Raw genomic sequence first — 22,345 nt, 5'->3', positions numbered from 1 at the left:
AACACTTATTTACAATTGTGTTGTGATTAATCAACATGTTATACGTCATCATGACTTAGGTTGTTGTTATCAGCTTATATGACTCCTCCATGATATAGATTTATCTGTTGACAAAAGAATATATCCCAAAAATTACATTAGGTTATCTTTGAATACAACAAAGTTTAGAGTAATCAACCAATTTAAATTCCCAGTTCTTCTTTTTAAATTATATCTTTTAAATTATAGTCTTTCGTTTCTTTTAAAGTTATTTTAATACTCTTTTTGATGCTTCACTTTAGTCTAGACATATCTAGTGTGTTGCAATTTTGAGTAATATCTGAATGAGTATAGACTTGAACATGCATAAGGTTTCTACTTAATGAAGCATAATGAAATAATCTCAATGATCCTATTATCCTTTAAAAGAGAGCAATATTGTTTGTTACATGTGTAAGGAATATCTCTGAGATCTATCATATCAAAGTATGTGTGAACAATGCTTGGACTTATGTAACATATACATGTGAGAAGAATGTCATCTATATAAGGACAAGTTTGTTTTTAGTAGCTCCCAATCATCTTAAGGTGGGTACATTAATCCACTTGGTTTTTGATGAAATAATTGTATAAAGATTTTATCACATTTTGATATTTGCATTAATCAATATATGATTTTTATTAACTTATAGACTAAATGTTTTTTGACCTTCAGTTTATAACTTTTAGGATGTTTTATGAACATATAAATATGTAAGCCGGTTGTTAAGCAAAGTTGTTTTAATGTTCATCTAATGTAGCTCTTAACTATTATAAGCTACTAGAACCATAATGATCCATAAATAAATAGATCTTTTGTAATACAGGTAAGAAGATTCTTTGATAATGTGTTTCTCATTGAATATAACCTTTAACAATTTATCATGCTTCTTGCTATCTTAACGTTTCCTGTTGGGATTTTGTTTTGTTATGAACACTCTTAGGTGATTCAACCAAATCTCAAAATGTTACGCTGACTTATGAAGTCAATTATGATTGATACTAATGGTTTAATTATAAAGGGTAGTATCATTTAACTTTCCAACATCCATATCTACTTTAGTTAAAGAGGTTACATAATCATCAATGTCAGTAGGTTTAAGGGCCTAGATGGCCTCCTGAGTTGATTATTGGGTAATTTTAAAAGTCTCGGTTTTGTGGATTAGCTCTTAGTTAGGTTGCTATCATTCTCTGGATTCTAAGTGTGTAAGAGTTGGTGCAGTATGGTGTACAAGAGTTGTAATCGGAGTTAAATTCGGAGTAAAATTTAATGACTCTCTTCCCCCTCCTCTTGTACTTCTAACAAGTCAATATAAGGACTTTTACTGCTCCATTGACCTTAGAAGCCTTTTGGAAATTTACATGCTTAGGGTCAATATTTAAATACCAATAGATTCTAATAGAGAAACCAGTTAATGACGTAAGCCATTGTAGTTTCTTTTGTGAGGATGATTTAAGTAAGACATCGGAGTATGCCCACATTTAAGAAACAATGAAACTTATGTAAGAGTAGTAGTAAATTCTAAAGAGATAAGTTTTGATAAAATAGTGTTGTGATGGAGCAGTGTCTTATACATGAGGTGTAATTAAAATAATATCAAGTTTTCACTCCCCCATCTCTTGCAAATCTTGTAAGTTATGATTGTGACACTTAAGGCTCCCACTAAATTTTAATATCTCTAGGAAAAATACAAGAGAAGTTTAAATGATGTACGTGATGTGGGAATATGTCATATATATGTTAGACTTGATTTGATTTCATTAGTGTCCATATGTCATAATAAACTTAGGGACATATTAAGATGAAATCGTAATAAATTATATATGAATCGATCTCTTTAAGACCATGAACCATAGAAGATAGATTAGATACAAGTAGATAGTATATAAATGATAAATGAATTATGAGTTCCACGAATGTAAGTGAAATATAACTTCCGAATGATCCGTACTTATTTCTTAACCAAGTAATGTTCAGGGCATCTGACACATGATTTAAAATCACTAAGAATGAGATTATATGACAAATCACCCTCATCAACCATGTCATGATTTCTCATGAAATTTGGTTTTAATGGATGAATTTTATATGTCTCATTTGTCTTTTGTTAAATTTTTATTTGCATGATAAAAAAAGTTATGAGAGTATATAGTATCATCTAGTTCTATTTTATAATGTTTCAATCCAAATATTGATAACAAATAATATGAAAGTTTAGGGTAAGAGCGAATTTATTTTGGCTATGCAAACCTCATAACTGTCACAATGCAACTTAAATATTGATACTAATTTATGATTAATCTCCAAAATATTTAAGGTATCATAAAGCGTAATTAGAAGACAGTTTATCATGGTTCTAATACCCATAACATTTAAATTTGTCACTAACACTCATGTTAATTAGTTGTTGATTTCGGGTAAACATATAGAACTAGAGTCAACCAATCATGTGTTAATGGGAAGATTAAGATTAGCAGACTTAAATCTCATTAATATACAACTATCAATTTTAGCCAACTGTTCTTTTTAAATTATGGATAGTCTTCTTGCTTATGCCTAATCTAACGACATATTTTTGCAATGAGACTTCTCTTTAGAGAACTTAAAGATGGAAGTAATACTTGTATATTTTCTACGAACCTTAGAATTTTTCTCTTTTAGGTTTTAGTGATAGTGAGTTGAATAACATCTTATTTCCAGTGTCAGACATTTCTTTTCTTGTACATATGCTGCTGATCAACACGCTCATTTTCCTTTGGTATTTATGAGTGTTATAGTTAATTCTTGAGGCATCAAATTATTCTAGTCAAAATTTAGTATGTAATGCACTGGAAAAGTGTAATTATTTCCATGTGTAAGCCCTTAATTTTATGTTTTATGGTATTGTACATTATGATGCATTCAGAGATACTATTTAAACTTATAGTTAGAATTTAGAAGGAATGCATGCATCTTAGGAGTTATTTTGATTAGTCTTAGGAAAAACTAAATCTAGATTAACTCTAGTGATAGATTTTATTTAAATAAGTTCTTGATTATCATTATCATAAGAGACATTATGATTGACTCATCCCATTTGTTATGCTCTAGTTTTCAATAGAATGATTGTTTAGAAAGAGCAGTATGATTGTCATATGTGTCTAGTGCGAGGATTGAGGTCGATAGAGCTAAGGTAGACACCATTTCGAAACTTCCACTGCCCACTTTCGTGAAGTCTATTCATAGTTTCTTAGGTCATGCGGGATTCTACTGCCGATTCATTAATGATTTCTCGAAAATCTCCCATTCGATTACCCAACTTCTAGAGAAAAATAGGCCTTTCGATTTTAGTAAGGAATTTTTGAGGGCCTTTGAGTTGATAAAGGAGATGTTAGTGAGTGCTCCTATTCTTGTTGCTCATGATTGGACTCTTCTGTTTGAGATCATGTGTAATGCGAGCGATTTTGCTATTGGATCCGTGTTAGGGCAGCGCCGAGAGAAACATTTTCGTCCATCTATTATGCTAGAAGTACCGGTAATGATGCTCAAGAGAATTACACCTCGACTGAGAAGGAACTTCTTGCGGTTGTATTCGCGTGCGATAAATTCCATTCCTATCTCATGCTTTCTAAGACTATCGTTTTTTCTAATCATGCGGCTCTTTGGTACCTATTCGCTAAGAAATATGGGAAGCCCCGACTTTTTCGTTGGATCCTTTTTTGCTTCAAAAGTTCGATATAGAAATTAAAGATAAAAGAGGGGCTGAAAATGTCACTGCCGATCACTTTTCACAGCTAGAAAATTCCGACATGGGCAAGACCCGAGAACAAGGGATTGGTGATGATTTCCTGGTTGAAAATTTATTGTATTTAAAGGCGAGTGCAGAGGGGTTTCCATGGTTTCCTGATCTTGCTAATTATCTATCCTCTGGTGAGTTAGTGCCCGGACTGACATATCAGCAAAAAACAAGTTCTTTGCAGATATCAAGTTATACATTTGGGAGGATCCTTACTTATTCCGTATTGGCGCGGATCAGGTGATTCGGCGATTTGTTTTTGGTGATAAAGATTGTAGTATTCTTCAACATTGTCATGAGGGCCTCACTAGTGGCCACTTTGATGCGACTTATACCACCAAACGCGTGTTTGATGTGGGATTCTATTGTCCGACTCTTTTTCGTGATGCGCGTTAGTTCGTTCGTTCGTGTGACTCTTGTCTGAGAGCTGGTAACATCTCATCTCGAATTGAGATGCCCTAAAACCCCATCTAGGTGGTTGAGATCTTCGATATATGGGGGCAGTGATTTTATGGGTCCGTTCCCTATGTCTAGAGGGAAAAGATACACCCTCATTGCTATCAATTACGTGTCCAAATGGGTGGAGGCTTTGACTGTACCTAGAAATGACGCGCAAGTTATAGTGGGATTTCTTCAAAATCTCTTTGCTTGATTCGGTACTCCTGAATCCCTTATCAGTGATCGAGGTATCTACTTTTGTAATGCTCAGATGGACAAGGTTCTGAAACGTTATGGGGTCACTCTCATACTTTCTACGGCATACCATGCTCAGACTAGCGGTCAAGTGGAAAATACCAATCGTGAAATTAAGAGGATCTTAGAGAAAACAGTAGGAAACAGTCACTCGGACTGGGCCGAAAAGTTAGATGATGCACTCTAGGCCTTTCGTACATCATTCAATACTCCTATCGGGACCACTCCATTTCGGCTAGTTTATGGAAAGGCGTGCCATCTTCCTATTGAGTTAGAACATCGTGCATATTGGGCTTTAAGAGAAGTAAATCTTGATTTATCTGCGGCGGGAAAGAGTTGTTTTCTTCAAATTCATGACGTTGAGGAGCTACGGAACGAGGCATATGAAAGAAGTTGGGAGTATAAGGAGAGAACGAAGGAACGTCATGATAAACATCTTAAGAGGTCCAAAGAGTTTAAGTGTGCGGATAAGGTGCTTATGTACAATTCCCGGTTTATGATGTTTCCAGATAAATTAAAATCCCGATGGGCTGGTCCGTTCGTTGTGAATGAGGCATTTCCTTATGGAGCGGTTGAGATAGAGGCTGACGATGGACATTCTTGGAAAGTGAATGAGCATAGACTGAAGCATTATGTTGAAGGTCCAGTTGGGGATCACGAAAAGGAGGCAAACTACCTTGATCCGCCTGAAAAGTAGAGGAGGAGAGCACACTCGGGACTTCGCCCGAGTTGTAGAGTTTGTATAAAACTTAGTTGCATTATTTTCTTTTTTTATTCTTTTTTATTTTATTTTTCTTTGAGTTTGTTTAGTCCTTGGAGTCTGTTTGATGTTTGCTTTGGGTTGTTTGGAGTTTTATTTTGCAGGATTGGATTTTGTCGTTCGTACTCAATCTCCATTCGAACGAGGATTTTTCTTAGTCTTTCATATTGTAGAGGACACTCGAAAGCTACGGCCACGAATGAAACGTTATACGATCGCCTAGGAATGTGACTTGTGAAGATAACTAACTGTCTTATTACCAGGGGAGTCTGTTCCACTTTATTGTTTTATTTGCTTTTAATTTTTATTTTACTTTTTTTTCTGACTTTTTCTATTCCTACATTGGGGACAATGTAGATTTAAAGTGTGGCAATGGGAGCTAACGTTTTCTTTTATGTTAAAATTCAATTTTAAAAAAAAAAAAGTTTTTAAAAAAAAATACCAAAAATATTTACAAAATTTTTGAAATGTCCCTGGTAATTGTTTTCTATATTAAATAGGAGATGATGTTATTGCCAATAAATCTTGACAACACTCTTGAACATTTATAAGAAATTTTAAAAGAAAGAGAGTTTTTTCTTTAAATTTACACATATAATGGGATGTGATATAAACATAAATTTCATACTTCTAGTTTAAGTGGTTAACACTTCATAGGCGTATGAATTTATAACCTTAAATCCTCTATTGATAGGATGCCTCGGGGTTCGGAGACCATCGGTCTTTATGCGGTATATCATCTGGGTATTCATATCTCTTAAGTGGATTTATAAATATTAAAAGAGCTCAAAGAGAAAACCCGCAATTTTTCTGCCAAACATAAGTTATTAAACTTGATCATCTCGTACTTCAAAGTACAAATACACTACTGACCTGATCATCCACGCTCTTAGTCCTATGGGGTCCTCTTGCTCGCTTCTTATTAACATTAAGAAACAGACCACAAGGGACACGTCATATGTAAGCCCTACAGATGAATTCATGCATATTCACCTATGGAGATGGAATTTGGGGTGTTGCTTGATAACAGGGGTATGTCATGTAGTGGGGATCACTTACTGGTTAGTTACTTAATACATACGTTAATCATATCTATTGGCTACTAGGTAGACCTTGATGCTTAAGCTTAGGTGGATAAACAATATCCTTGATTGTCTTTAGCTATTCTTATAAATGATATAACATGTTTTGATCAACTAGATATAAGGTTTAAGTCAACTTGGGGTGGCTCGGTTCCAATAAACCATATAAAATTGTTTCATTTGTGGGTCCAGTTGGATCTTACAAACTAATAAACTTATCACATCTTACTTGTGTCGATAAGTATTATTTATTAATTAATTCAAATGAATTTATTTTGTCTTTGCTCATAACCTAAATTTATTCATTGTATGAAGTTACCTAATAATTTTTGTTGGTGAAATATTATGACAGGCTGCAAATTTTATTAACACATAGAAGGGGCCCACCAGTAGAATCTCCAGCCCATGTGAATCATTGACCACCCTTGATTGGAGGAATAAAAGAAGGATGTTTGACCTATTACTGTGTGTGTCGACCGGGAGAGATTGAGTTTAGAGGCTGATTTTTGGAGCAAGGAGACACATGAGTTAACAATTATTAGAGGCTATATTAAAGTCTTAGAGGTTGCTGTCAAAGGGGAGCAAATTGTGGTTTAAAAGAATAAATCAAGCTATTTGGTAAGTTACTCAATTTTTATTTTATTTTACGATGAACCATAATATTTATTTTATTTCTGTTCCATACTTTTATATGAGTAACTATATATCTTTCTACCTAGGTTTTGGTTGAATACTATGCTAGATTGATGGTTTAATGAACTGTTATTGATCTTTGGTTGATTTAATGTTATGGTAAAATTTTTAAGTATTTTTTGGATGATATTGTTGAATAGTTGAATATAATTTATTTCTTTAATCTTTATTCCACTTGCGTTTGATAGTCATTATAGATTGTTAGATGCACGATTAGGTTGTCTACTATAGAGGTATGGTACCAAAAATACCCAAATACCCTTAAGCATCACCCGCGGGTAAGAGAGGACCCCCTCATATGCCACCCGCGGGAGATATAAATCACCTGCATAACTCAAGAAAAAGGAAGAACAATACTATATCCTAGAGACTATGTGCGGGAGGATCTAAAGACCCTTAGAAGTTAGAAGTCATCTGTAGGGTACTGTTCCCACCTGCAAGGATGGTTAGAAGGCAAAGTCATAGGACATCTATGATTACCCAACTTCATTCTAGAAGATTTCCCAAGATCCTTTCTTGGAAATCACGTGCCCTTCAGCCAATAGAAGAAGGACAGCTAGCCAGGTTGTTATAACCATGCACATGGCCAGGTTTATCTCGTCCTATCATATACAGACACGTGTCCAGGTTGTTACAACCATGCACATGGGACGTATAGCCCAACCTATCACAAGAGAACACGTGTCTACGCGGTTACAAGGGCATCTTCTAGAAAGGGACAGCTGGGCCAATTATATTCCCATACTCTTCGGCTATAAATACTGCACAATCTCCATGAGGTAATCCATTCATTCTCCACGATCTACTCTCAATACTTAAATACTTTATCTTAACCGGAATTGTACTTATTCTCACGCCGGAGGATGGTTACGGGAAGACCCCCCCTCTTGTCCTTCCCGTAACGAGTTCATGATGGTTGTTTTTCAGGTTTCTGTCATTGGTCTTTAGGAGATTGAACTCTTATCGTTAGTCGGTTTGTACTTGACCCACACCCTGTGGACTCATTGGATCTAAGCCCTTAGGGGATTAGGTCCGTGTTTCTTCATTGGCGCCATACGTGCTTGTGTTAGAACTGTGAAAATTTTTTGTTGTTTATTGGTGCGAACGATATGAGTCAATTTATCGAGGGGCCGACGGAAACTTCGGAAACTGTTAGACGTAATTCGGATGTCGAAGCACCTGGAGGTCCTAATCTAGGTGGCTTAGGACATGTTACAGTAGAAACTCGTCGGGCTTGTACGGAATTAGATCTGGAAGACGGATCTGATAATTCTGAGCCGGCGAGATATCCCCGTTGTCATTCCAAATCTGGAGGTATTCAATCCCCCGAGGATTGGTTATGAATTCAACAAGAAAACATTCTAGCAGAGTACGAGTGCATGGTTTGTGAAGAGCGAATCGGTTCCCATACTTTGGCTTATGATGAAAGTCCCAGGAGATCTCTTTCCACTCCCCCGATCGTGCGGGGGAGTCAGATGCGTGAAAGCCTTCAAACTGAGGGGTTTCCTGAAGATGAGTTTGTTAGGAGGAGGCATGACCTTCCTCGCATGGTCATACGTCAGCGCTCCTATAGAGATGAGTATGAAAGTTATGATCCAACATACCGTCCAAGTGAATTCAGTTATTACAGTGGAGATAGCAAGATTCATGGACGAGAGGGAACTAGTCGTCCGCGTGCGACATTTCGCCATACTGAGTACCAAAGTGATGCGGAAGAAGACTTCACAAAACCATACCATCCCACAGCCTTTGAGGAGAAGTCAAAATTCATCGCGCGCATTGCAACAGCTCCTTTCCCAGTTAATGAAAAAATTCCTACTTCGTTGGGAAAGTACAAAGGGATGACTGATCCTAGTGATCACCTGTTGAACTTTGTGGTAGTGGGAGGCGTCAGTGGTTCCTCTTCTATTGGTGTCACATGTTTGCATTGACGTTAACGGGGGCAGCACGTGAATGGTTTGAAAAATTGCCGGATGGGCAAATCCAGAGTTGGGACGACTTGGTGGCTAAATTCTCCCAACCCTTCAGTCAACAAAAGAAGCACACCCATGATCCTTTTGAGATATTGGGCGTAGTTATACGGGACAAGGAGTCTATCGAAGACTTCATTTCTCGGTTTAATGATGAGAGTCTCAATATTGGTGGAATCAGTGAAGACATGTTGAAGGGAGCCTTCTGCAAGAATGTGCGGAGTAACGCATTGATCCGCACATTAATTGGCAGAGAGGGAATGCCTAATACTTGGGACGAAATAATGTCCGCGTCAAAACTGTTTGCAAGAACGAAGAAGACTTTGGGTTTTGATAGCCCAAAACAAACTCCAAAAGTATAATTTCAAAATCCGCGGCCGAATAGTAAGCCAGGGGAACAATTTGATCAAGGCTTCAGCCTTCCGCAGATACATCGAAGCAGTTTGATGAAAGATCTCTGATAGGCAACAAGAACAAAAACAAGCGCCTCAACGCGAGTTACCAACAATTGGACTCCATTGTCAAAAACTCCCTCAGAAATCCTCACCACTGAGAATGTTAAGTTTAAGAAACCTCAGCCAATCACGAAAAGAACATTCCTCAACCCTAAGAAACATTGCATGTTCCATGATGACATTGGTCATAACATGGATGAATGTTTGGCTTTAAAGAGTGAAATCGAAGCAGTAGTCAAGTCTGGAAAGCTTGGACACTTGGTTAAAAATGCAAGACAAGGGTTTGGAAAAGCTTCTGCACAGGACAACTAGGGCCCACTTAAGAAGCAGGTCAAAGACTTGAATGTTCACATGATTCAAGGAGGACGCATAATTGAAAGGAAGAGGAGAGAGTTTGATGAAGAGGAGTGGAAGAATGAACCCGTAATTTTCCCGCGCGTCAAAGGAGGTCTTTGCAACAAAAATCCGTTGATAATCACTGCCCTCATAGGTCATTACCGTTCACATTATGTCTTCTTTGATACTGGAAGCACGTCAGACATAATGTATGAACAATGTTTTGAACAACTTGATGAAGACGACAAGGTGAGTCTGAAGCTAATTCACGCACCTGTGTCAGGTTTGGGGGGGGGGGTGAAGTGATGCACCTGTAGGTCCCCCCGGGGCGTCGCTGATCGATACGAGATCCGCACGAGGTCTAGGAGTGCGGAATCCTCCTAGACTCGTTTATTGGTGTAAAGATGAAGAACACAAACACGTACACGAACAAATACATGAACAAATACAAGAACGGGATAATCAAATCTGCAGATTCTTATATAATAATCAAAACACTTACATACCAAACATGAAAACAAATGACACGGCCGACCCGAGGTGAGCTCTACCTCGGGCCGTCCCACACGGCTCACTCTCTCGGTTTCTCTCTAGCTAATTAAACTTATCACACAATACTCTAATTTCTGGATTGCTAACCCTAAACACGACACACATATATATATATAAACTTCACGGGCTTGAGCCTGTAGGCGAAGTTGTTACAACTTCGCCTATGGCGAAGTTGATATAACTTCGCCTATGGCAGAAGTTGTGCTAACTTCGCCTATGGCGAAGTTGTTATAACTTCGCCTATGGCGAAGTTGTTCTAACTTCGCCTGTGGCGTTCCGCTGGTCAGAATTGCATAGCGACGGTCACAAAATGCACCAACAGACTCCCCTTTGACCGTTGCTCTCAATTCTAACAAACACGAAAGATCATCTGTTACAAAACATGCACCAACAGACTCCCTCTTAACTGATGATCTTCTGTTTGCCCTTCAACCAGCCGTGTCTGAAACTGTCATGTAGCTTCACAAATCTACCAATCACCCAACGTCTTCCATATCAGATCTCCCCTTCAGTGTAAGCTTCTCCGACTATAACGATTGAGGTCTTTGAAATGCATGCATCCTCGTGCCAATAGATCATCTCAACCAATCACGTGAGTCCATCTGACTTCACCAACACGTGAAGTTGGGCTTCCTCCACAACTTCACCAACTCCTCGGCATACGATAAGGTTTAATCTTCAACTACTCAACATCAAGTGATCAATTTCATCACAAAACCACCTTGACAGAATCTAACACATGACCATTAATTAATCCGAAGCATCTTCAATCACCAGGGATAACGATCAAGAACATAAACACTTTAGTTCCCGATTAAATCCAACTTGTTCCAGAATTTTCACTCTAATAAATAAGCATCACGTTTCAGGATCCAATTCTCGAACACCTTGAAAATAACATAAATAATATGCTCTGACCGCAATCCAGTAAAGACAAAAACCTTCAGTTCAATTTGACTTTCTTCAGTTGGTCAACCTCGAACAACAACAATTTCATTGCCCACAAACACCCAAATATGTGTCAATATCCAGTTTCAATCAATATCCCATTCACAAACTCAACTCCATATCCAGAGTTGACACGTATTTGTTCACACGTAAGACCCAGAGATAACAAGTTTCACTCGTTGACGGAACAACATCTCCGGTCTCACAATAATCGTGTACACCTGGCCATACAGACGAAAACACCAAAATACTCTTTTTTTTTTTTTTTTTAAACTCGTTAACTTCGCCTAAAGTTAACATCGCTCCTCCTTAACTTCGCCTGTCCATAACTTTGCCTGGCTGATAAGCGAACTTGTGAGGTAGGCGAAGTTGTGGATAACTTCGCTTAACCTTATATCTTCGCCTAAACCCTACGAACAGTGACGGCAACTTCGCCTGATGAACAATAACTTCGCCTGCGGCGCTGTTTGGCCAGAAACGCACAGAAACGTGCCAGAAACACCAAAACGCAGATCTCGAACCATAGCATAAGAGCCTATGGCTCTGATACCACATGTAGGTCCCCCTGGGGCGTCGCTGATCGATACGAGATCCGCACGAGGTCTAGGAGTGCGGAATCCTCCTAGACTCGTTTATTGGTGTAAAGATGAAGAACACAAACACGTACACGAACAAATACACGAACAAATACAAGAACGGGATAATCAAATCTGCAGATTCTTATATAATAATCAAAACACTTACATACCAAACATGAAAACAAATGACACGGCCGACCCGAGGTGAGCTCTACCTCGGGCCGTCCGACACGGCTCACTCTCTCGGTTTCTCTCTAGCTAATTAAACTTATCACACAATACTCTAATTTCTGGATTGCTAACCCTAAACACGACACACATATATATATATAAACTTCACGGGCTTGGGCCTGTAGGCGAAGTTGTTACAACTTCGCCTATGGCGAAGTTGATATAACTTCGCCTATGGAGGAAGTTGTGCTAACTTCGCCTATGGTGAAGTTGTTATAACTTCGCCTGTGGCGTTCCGCTGGTCAGAATTGCATAGCGACGGTCACAAAATGCACCAACAGCACCCATGAGGGGTAATTTCTTTTCCTATCACACTCAGTGATGGAAAACATTCTAGAACTGAAGACGTCGAATTCTTGGTCTTACCGGAGACGTCAAAACATGATATTATCTTAGGGCGTAAAGCAATTGGTGATTTCAATGCTCATGGTGCAGTAGGGGTTCTGACCCGCACTTATGTAGCAATCATCCACATAAACCGTCACTGCTTCCACAACGGAAATTTCAAAACCTAGCAAGGTATCAAAGCAAGTTCAGAGAACTGAACCAGAGAAGTGGGTGATAAACAAAAATTTTTCGGACCAAACGATAATGATTGGGCCTGCTATCTATGAGATAGTAAGGACATTTTTGAAGCAATTGTTAACAAAGAACATGGACATCTTCGCTTGGTAACCCGCAGATATGACTGGTGTCCCGCGGAGGATTACGGAGCACAAGTTGCGGGTGAACCCAACATTTACGCCAATTGTCCAAAAGAAACACAAGATGGGTCTGGAACGAACCAAAGATATGAAAGAACAAGTTCAAGACTTGTTAACTGCTGGAATCATCCGGGATATCTAGTACCAGGCTTGGGTCGCTAATCTGGTCAATTGTTCCGAAAAGCAACAGAACATAGCGAATGTGCATAGATTTCAAAGATCTAAACAAAGCGTGCGCAAAAGACTGTTACCCATTGCCAGAGATTGACCTCAAGGTTGATGCAGTAGCCCCGTTCAAGTTTAAATGCTTCCTTGATGCTTATAAAGGTTATCACCAGATCCGCATGGCGGCAGGTGATGCAGATAAAACAACATTTCGTACGGATTAAGGCACATCCTGTTACAAGATGATGCCCTTTGGATTGAAAAACGTGGGTGCTACATACCAGCGTTTGATGGATGAAGCCTTCAAAGGTCAGATTGGGCAAAATCTGGAAGTGTATATGGATGATCTGGTTATATAGAGTGTCGAAGATGATCAGATGTTACGGGACATAGAGGAAACGTTTGAGACTCTGAACAAGATCAACATAAAGCTCAATCCTAGTAAGTGTTACTATGGGATGGAGGAAGGAAAATTCTTTAGCGTAATTGTCACGGGTGCGGGCTTCAAAGCTAACCCAGATAAGGTCCAAGCAGTGGCCCGCATGCCTTCACCTTCTTCCCTCAAAGAGGTACAAACACTTAATGGAAGACTTGTTGCTCTGAACAGATTTCTAGCCAATCACGTGGCCAAATCTTACCCATTTGTGTCAACCCTGAGGAACTATCTTAGGAAAGCACATTTTGGATGGATTGAGGAAGCAGAAAAAGCATTCTTTGATGTTAAGAAGTGTTTGAATGAATTGCCTACCCTGATAGCTCCGCATGCGGGAGAGCCTTTGACGTTATACTTATCAGCTTCGGATATTGCCATTGGAGCCGTGTTACAGACATATAGAAAAAATGTTCAAACACCTATCTATTATGTTATTAGAACGTTGATAGGACCAGAATTCTGATATTCAATGCTTGAGAAACTGGTTTTGGCACTGGTCTATGCTGCTAGGCGCCTTCGTAGATATTTCCAGGGCCACCCCATCAACGTGTTAACAGAGTATAAGCTGAAAAATGTGCTGAGTAAGCCAGAATTATCCGGACGATTGGAAAAGTGGGCCATAGAATTAGGAGAACATGTGATCGAGTATAGACCCAGACCTGCGATCAAGGGCCAAGTGCTAGCAGACTTTGTTACAGAAATCTCATTGAACAAAGAAGAGGAGTTCCTAATCGAACAACAAACTCCCATTCCTCTTGAGAGAGACCAGGTTTGGGCACTGTTCACGGATGGAGCTTTAAGTAATGAAGAATCAGGCGCAGGCCTCAAATTGGTTAATCACGAAGGCCATGAATTTACTTATGCCATAAAGTTGGACTTTAAAAGTACCAACAACGAGGCAGAGTATGAAGCTTTCCTAGCAGGCATGCGGATAGCCAAGAAACTTGGGGTGAAGCAATCAGAAGCACGGTGGACTCTATGCTGATCGTAGGACAGATCAATGGGACTTACGAGACAAAACATGTTGTGATGGCTTCATACTTATCGCAAGAAAATGATTTGATCCTTCAATTTTCGTCTTGCAAAGTCATCCACATCAAGAGAAGTGAAAACAAGTCAGCGGATGCTCTTAGCAAGTTAGCTTTAACAAATTTTGAACATTTTGCGAAAGACATTTGTGTGGAAGTCCTCGATCAACCATCTGTCCCGCCGCATCAAGTGTTAATCATACAAACTGGTGTTGAATCATGGATGACACCGATTGTTGCATACCTAACATCAGGAATTCTACCAGAAGAAAAAGCTGCGGCCCAAAAGATCAGACACAAAGCCTTGAACTATCAAGTACATGATGTTATCTTATACCAAAGATCCTTCCTCGGCCCACTCCTGAGATGTGTGGCTGCCGAGGATGAAAATTATTTGATAAGGGAAATTCACGAAGGAATTTGTGGTCTTCATGTGGGACCGAGAATGGTTGTGACCAAACTCATGAACGCATGGTACTATTGTCCAGGGATGCACATAGATGCAGTGCAAGAAATCAGAAAGTGTGATTCATGCCAGCGCCATGCCCCTAATACCCTGTGCCCAAAAAATGAGTTTGTGCCGGTAACATCTTCTTGGTCGTTCCAAAAGTGTGCAATTGATATTATGGGTCCATTCCCAGAAGCCCCAGGACGTGTCAAATTTTTGATTGTTGCAATCTACTATTTTACCAAGTGGGTAGAAGCTAAGCCGGTCGCCTCCATAATGGCATCCAGTGTCAAGAAATTCCTGTGGGAGTTCATCATCTGTCGCTTAGGCTTTCCGCAAGAATTAGTCAGTGACAATGGGACTCAGTTCGCGGACAATGGGTTACAAGCGTGGCTAAAAGAACATCAGGTCACCCAAGTTTTTACTTCTGTAGCCCACCCGCAGGCCAATGGTCAGGTCGAAAGAACTAACAGGTTCATTAAGAACGGAATCAAGGCAAGGTTGGGAACCAAGAGAACTGGATGGGTGGATGAGTTGCCCCACGTACTTTAGGCTTTTCGCACCCAAAAAGAAATCAAGCAAATCTGAAACACCGTTCATTTTAACCTATGGTACTGAAGCCCTGATCCCTGCTAAAATTGGAGTTCCATCTGGACGAACGTTGATGATCAATGATAATGAAAAAGAGCTGCGGATGAACTTGGATTTCCTTGAAAAAAGGAGAGAACTGGCTTTAATCCGTGAGCATAACTATAAACGTCAGTTACAAAAATATTATGATTCAAGGGTTAAAAAATGCAACTCTGATGCGGGAGACTTTGTCTTCTGCAACAATGAAGCATTAGGTCAAGAACCCTGGGTAAATTGGCCCCAACTTGGGAAGTCCCTTATAAAGTGAAATAAGTATTCTCAAAGGGTGAATACAAGTTAGAAAAATTAGATGGGACATAAATCCATAGAACCTGGAACATTGAACAATTGAAGAAACGTTACATGTGAACAAGACTCTTGTTACTTTCTCCTTGTTTGGCCTACGCGCCCTAATAGATTAGTAAAAAAGACATCTAATGTCATTATTTGTAATGTACTTAGGTCTGTGTGCCTTTCTTATAACAAAGCTTAATTAAACCTACGTGCAAGCCTTGTGTAGAAAGTTTTTTTTCTGGCCAGCGTGCCAGAAGGGACCCGCGTGTCCTTAAAGAAAATTTCTTGGCCTGCGTACCAAAAGGGACCCGCGTGTCCTTATAAAAATTTCCTAGCCTGCGTGTCAGAAGGGACTCACGTGTCCTTAAAGAAACTTTCATGGCCTACGTTCCAGAAGGGACCCGCGTATCATTAAAGAAAATTTCCTGGCCTGCGTGCCAGAAGGGACCCGCGTGTCCTTAAAGAAAATTTCATGGCCTGCGTGCCGGAAGGGACCCTCGTGCCCTTAAAGTAAAATTCACGTAATCTTTTATTGACAAAAATAAGAAGATCCTACAATCTAACACTTATATTATACAAAAAACAAAGTATACATGATAAAAGACTTCTTATATTTATGAGTCAAAGGAGATTACAAGTTTAAAACAACAATTACACATGATCAAATACATGCGTTTACAAAAAGCTATAACTACAGAGGAGGATCCTCATCATCACCGTCGTCATTGGCTTGGTCTTACTTGTCTTCTTCATGACCAATGGCAAGGAATGCCTTCATCTGGTCAGCCCCGTCATATTGTTCAGCAAGCTCTATTACTGCTTCCTCAACATCAAACGTCAGGCTGTCAAAAGCCTCTGTCTTCTCAGCATAAATCTTGGCGGTATCTTGGCCATGCAAGTCAAATTCCTCAATAGGTCGCTTCTCCTCAGGAAACTTGAGACCCTCTTGGAAACCTGCTTGATGACCAGCTTGAGATGAGGCAACCAGTAGCTCCGCAATACAATCCCCAAGCTCAGAACCATCCCGGATGTGCTCGATAACCAACAAACAGTAAGTGTAAGAAAACAATCTGAAGACATGTATTATACATAAGAAAACTAAAAGAAAAAGTTACCTGGGGAATCCCCTCTGCCATTAACCACTTCTTGTCCGCCTGAGCCCAGATGTGAGTCATCTTGTGCTCCGCACAATCCAGGGGTTGCACCTGGTTCCTCTCGGCAAGCTTGGTGATTCGATCATCCTTTGCAGATGCTTTGGCCTTCAACTTCTTTATCTCCTCCAGATATGAGGAGATAAGATCATTTTTATCGTGAACTTGCTTCTGCAAAGTTGCTTTGGCCTCCTCACCTGCACCAGCTCGCTCTCCCTAGCACGTGTCTGCTCACGGGAAGCTTCTAGAGTTGCATTCTGGCGTTTTCAAGCCTCTTCCCATCCCTTTGGAGCAGCGGATTGATGGGCTTTTTCTTCTTCCAATGCCTTCTTGGCATCCGATAGCTCCCACTTAGCGGTGTTGGCAGCTATGTGTTAGCCTTCAGCTTCCTTTTTCGCCTCCTCAACAATCTTCTCCAAATCGTCCCATGTTTGGCTCATAGCTAACCAGTCCCGATATATCTCTTGACTTGTAGAGACTGCGTTAGCTAAGTTGTAGGGGAAAGAGTTGGTCAATTATCGGTGGCGTTGCCTCTCCGCAGGAGGAATCCCCTGACGTCATTGTCCGTAACAACGACCCCTGGCGGATAGACCAGTGCGGGTGATGCACTAAAAAATCCTCATGAGGATTGGTTTGACCCTAATACCCCGCAGGCCCTTTATCTTCATGAGCACGGGAGGTGGTGGCACCAAAGTTTGGTCCCCCCTGATTTGAAAAATGAGGAGGAGAGCTGGGAGGCGTGGAAATGATAGGTTCCTTGAAAATCTGAGAAACACCTCCTTGTTCACCTTTGCCGGGAGGTGTATCTTGAAAAATAATGGGGTCCTTAAAACCCTTTGGTGGCGAGTTGGGTGCAGCCTCAAACACCGACTTGGGCGTTGATGCGGGTGGAGAAACTGGTGGAATTTTCTTCTCATGGTCTGATGGACCCTCGAGATTTTCTTCCGCAGAATCTACAAAGACTTCATCTCATCAGAAAATATATTACTTAAGAAAAATAATCTGGAAATGCAACAAGATCAAAAGTAATACCTCGAATAACCTTGGTGGACGCAACTAGGTTTACACGGTCCGATAGCTTCACCTTCTTGTGTTTCTTAGGGACAACAGGCTTGGACAGATGTGACTTGCCCTTCCGAGCTGGCTTGGAGGTATCCGCATCAACAACCCCGTGTTCGTCCTCGCTGGTAACAACCTCAGAAGTACTTTTTCCCGCATCCGCATCTTTGCTAGTGGATGGGTTCTGTTTCCTCTTGCGGTTCATACTTTCAATGGCATTCATGATTCTCTCAGCATCAATAGTATCAACTAAGGATTCTTCTTCTTCGTAGGGTGATAACTTATCACTAGAAGTGAAGAGTACAATCACCCCGCTAGAAGTGAATGCTGATAGAGGACGAGGGTTTAGTGCTCCCTCACCTTTGGCAAGCATCTTCTTACCTTTCGCGAACATGACCTCGGACTCCACCGGCTCCGGGTTTAAAGCAGCAGGAAACAAAAAGTTATCGCGGGTGTTATCAAGGAATGGTAGTTTCTTGGGATCTCGAGGGAGACGAGCCATAAACCCCTGCACACGATCCAACAATGTGCACAAGATCAATCCCTCACCTGCACAAACAAACAGTTAGCATTTTTAAAGAGTTAAAGTAAAAGTCCTTAAGGAATAAAAGATAGACATACTTTTGTCAGGCCTCTTATAGAAAGGTTCCAAATCTGGAAAAGTCCATAAGCGGCTCATTTTGGCACGCACCAACGCACCTTCGGATATCGCACGCATGGGAGTGGGCGTGTGAGTCATTGTTTTGAACCACGGAAGGTTCGCGTATGTTGCAGCGCGTATATTTGGCAACTTGTTAGTGGACGAACGGAGGATCATTTGGAAAGGAACGACATCTTTCTTAATCCAAAAGAACTTTAGACGCCATTCATAAGCACTGCGTGGCGATTCATTGCCTATAACGGTCTTGCTCATGGCTGACCAGCTATACCACCCACTGCGGCTCGCCATCTTGTAAAAAACGGCGAATTTATCAACGGATGGTACCAGGTTGTTGGCACGGAAACAAAATTCGAAGTGTCGGATCCTCATCAATCCAAACGGATTCACTTGTGATAAGTGGACACCGTATTCCGTCAAAACAGCTCCGACGAAGTTCGTCACCGGAAATCAGAGATTCCCGGTGGTGAAGTCTTCAGCATATTAGGCTATCTTCCCCTTCGGAGGCCTTCTGGCAAAAATATTCTGCAACAAGGAACTCCGGTCCCCACTCCAGTTCAAAACCATAAACGTTTACGATATCCTCGTAATCTCTCCTCATCCAATTAACAACGATGTTGTCAATAGAAGGATTATTCTTCTTTTCACTAGCCATTATTTCGTTAGGCAACGAAAAACAACGAACACTCGTGAAATATTTGCAAAGTGCAGATATGAAGTTCAAGAGAAAAATTAGAAAGGGAAAGGATTTGAGACGATAAGAATCAAAGTGGGGAGTAACCGCCTTATTTATACCCATCGCAATTAATGTGATGGGGGCGACGCCAATAGAGAGAGAAATGTGTGGTCCATTCAGATGGTGACACGTCAGGCAGAAAAAACAAAAAAGTAAACAAGACAGTAGATAGTTGGCATACACGTTTCTTCAACTGTCCCGTCACCGCATTTTCCACGCTTACACACACAAAAGCAAATATCTCCATCTCCACTTGCAAGTTCAAAATCCCCAAAAAAATGTCTCAAGTTCAAAATTTCACAAATATTGCAAAAAGATAAAAAACTTCTTATATTGATATCGAAGGAGGATTACAAAAGTTACATCTACTAAGTTACAAATATATAAATCAACTATTCTATGGAGCTTGAATAGATGTGGCTTCTGGTCCTTGGGCCTTGGATGATGGAGTGTCTGACTTCGGAGAAGTTGGAGGAGTGGATGGCGCTTCCTCAGATAATTCTTCCAAGTAATCTTTCAGATGGTGAACGCCATCCCCCGCCGCAGCAAATTCAGGGAGCATCGCTTGAATGGAAATGACAGATCATCGTACTCCCTTATGCGGTGATTATACTCCTTTGCAACGTTCACACCATGCAGTGGATGCTCCTCTACTGATCGACCCGCCTTCGTGTACTCAAGACCTTCCTAGAAACCAACCCAGCGGCCAGCCTGAGTTGAAATGTTGTGCAGTACGACAAGACTATCAGTTAGCTCCGGCCCCTCCTTGACGTGCTTGATAACCTGGTGATAAAAAAGACAAGAAACGATCATTAAGTTGGACAAAGTAAAAGTAAAAAGATAAATAGAAGGACAACGAACATACCAAACCAAGCCCTTCTTCCAACAGCCATTGACGATCCCCTCCGATCGTTTGGCCTTCTCTTGAAGCTCGTGGTACTCGTCGGAAAGCTTCAAGTTATCTTCTTGAAGTTTGGCCGCACGAGCCTCTGACTCCTCATGAGCTTTGAAGAGGGCATCATATGCGGTCGTTATGTCCACCGCCCTCATATCCACCAGTTCCACCTGCTCATTCCTCTGCTTCATTTCTTCTTCAAAAGCTTGAATTATGTTACCATGATTGGTAAACTGTGATTCCAGAGTAGTGTTGGGTTCGAGATCCTTTTTCAGGTCCTACCCTTCCGTTGGGCCTCATCTCGAGCAGCCTTAAGAACGGCTCTACTTTTTGCATGCCTCTTCCCATTGGCGGGAGGTAGCAGCATGCCTATCATTCTCCGCCTGGAGGGCGATTCCAGCGTCCTTAAGCTTCCACTCGGCAGCGTTGGTTCTTAAAGGCTATTCCCCCGCGGCCTTCTTCGATTCTTCGGTAGCCCGGGACATATCCCCCCACTTCTCTCCCATGCACTGCCATTCTTGCCCTATTTATTGTCCGCTGACCACAGTGTTGGTCAGGACAACATTATGGCGGGAACGTCCCCGTTGGAAGGCACGCTCAGCTAGCGATATCCTGCGGCTGACAAATTTTGCACAGGTATCTGGGTTCACAAAACGGGACCCTTGTGCAATTTTCCAGCGTGGGACAAACCGGCGATCATCCTCCTCTGGGTTACTCCTCAGGGTTACCTGTCCACCACCCATTTGACGTGGTGTTGTAGGAATTGAAGATTTTGGAGGAGGTCGAGGCAGCGAGGAAGGTGATTGGTGCGATGTATCCTGCGTCAGTGGATCCTCAACATCGTTGACTGGTTCCTTACCTTTGGAACCAGACGCATCATTGGATATGACAATCATCGGTGGAGTGGCTGGTCGCTCCTCAGTTGATGGCGGAGGAGATGGCGGCTTCACTTTCGATGGTGGAGGAGATGGTGGCGTCTCCGTCGTCACATCTTGATGGGGGCGCATCACTTTCTGCGAGACAGAAACGAACAGTTAAATAAAAACCAAATATAACGAAACTAATATTTAGGAGTTAGCAACTTACGCGCAGACTCCTTCATCAAATCCATCACTCGGTCCTATAGACGGACCTTGTGCCTCTTGGGAACTTGACTCCGATGTTTCTTCTTCTGGGGCTCCTCCTCGGTATCTGCGTGGCTAGAACCGGCTTCACTTACCTTGGAAGCTCGCTGCTTCCTCTTCCGTACCAATTTTGCTAATGCACGCATAACAAATGAAGTTTCAAATGCATCTTTAGAGTCATACTCCTCGCAAGATGAAGACTCGTCACTCGAGGACAAAATTAAAATCCTCCCATCGGAGGTTAATGCATTTAGAGGACGAGGGTTCAGACGATACATACCTATTTGGAAACTGGCTTCAGACACCACTAGTTCGGCGCACACCTTGGTTGGGAAGAGGAAGTGATCCCGGGTTTTGTCCAGAATGGGCAAGTCCTTCGCATTACAGATGCGTTTCTGAGGACAGCTCCTATCGTCAAGAAGAGCGTAAAGCATCGACCCTTCACCTGAAACAACCATAATGAAAGTTAAACAATTATTTCAAACAAAATGTTTTGGAAAGTTGAGAGCCAAAAAACTTACTCTTGTTAATATTCTGGAAAAAAGGTTCCAGTTCCGGGTATGGCCACAAACGGCTCATACCCGCCCACACCAAGGCTTCCTTTGTAATGACCCGCATCGAAGTGGGTGTCTTCATCAAAGTCTGGAACCATTACTGTCCCTCATGCGGAGCAACAGGAAGTTCCGTGACCTTCTCTTTCATCGGGCGGCCAACCATCGTGATGGGAACCACATCCTCCCGAATCCAAAAGAAATTAGTCCTCCTCTTGTACGCACTACGAGGAGGCTCTGTGCCAATAACCCTCTTGGCAATAGAGGAGAAATTAAACCACCCGCCACGGTTGTGCATTCGGTAAAAGACCAAAAACCGGTCAACTTTGGGCACCATCCTATTCGCCTTGCATACGAATTCGAAATGGGGAATTCGC

This window comes from Bidens hawaiensis, unplaced genomic scaffold (assembly GCF_021521415.1).
Source record: "Bidens hawaiensis isolate Kalapana, Puna unplaced genomic scaffold, B.hawaiensis_p1.1 tig00008797_1, whole genome shotgun sequence".
In the NCBI taxonomy this organism is placed as follows: domain Eukaryota; kingdom Viridiplantae; phylum Streptophyta; class Magnoliopsida; order Asterales; family Asteraceae; genus Bidens; species Bidens hawaiensis.
Note: the sequence above shows the minus strand (reverse complement) of the source record.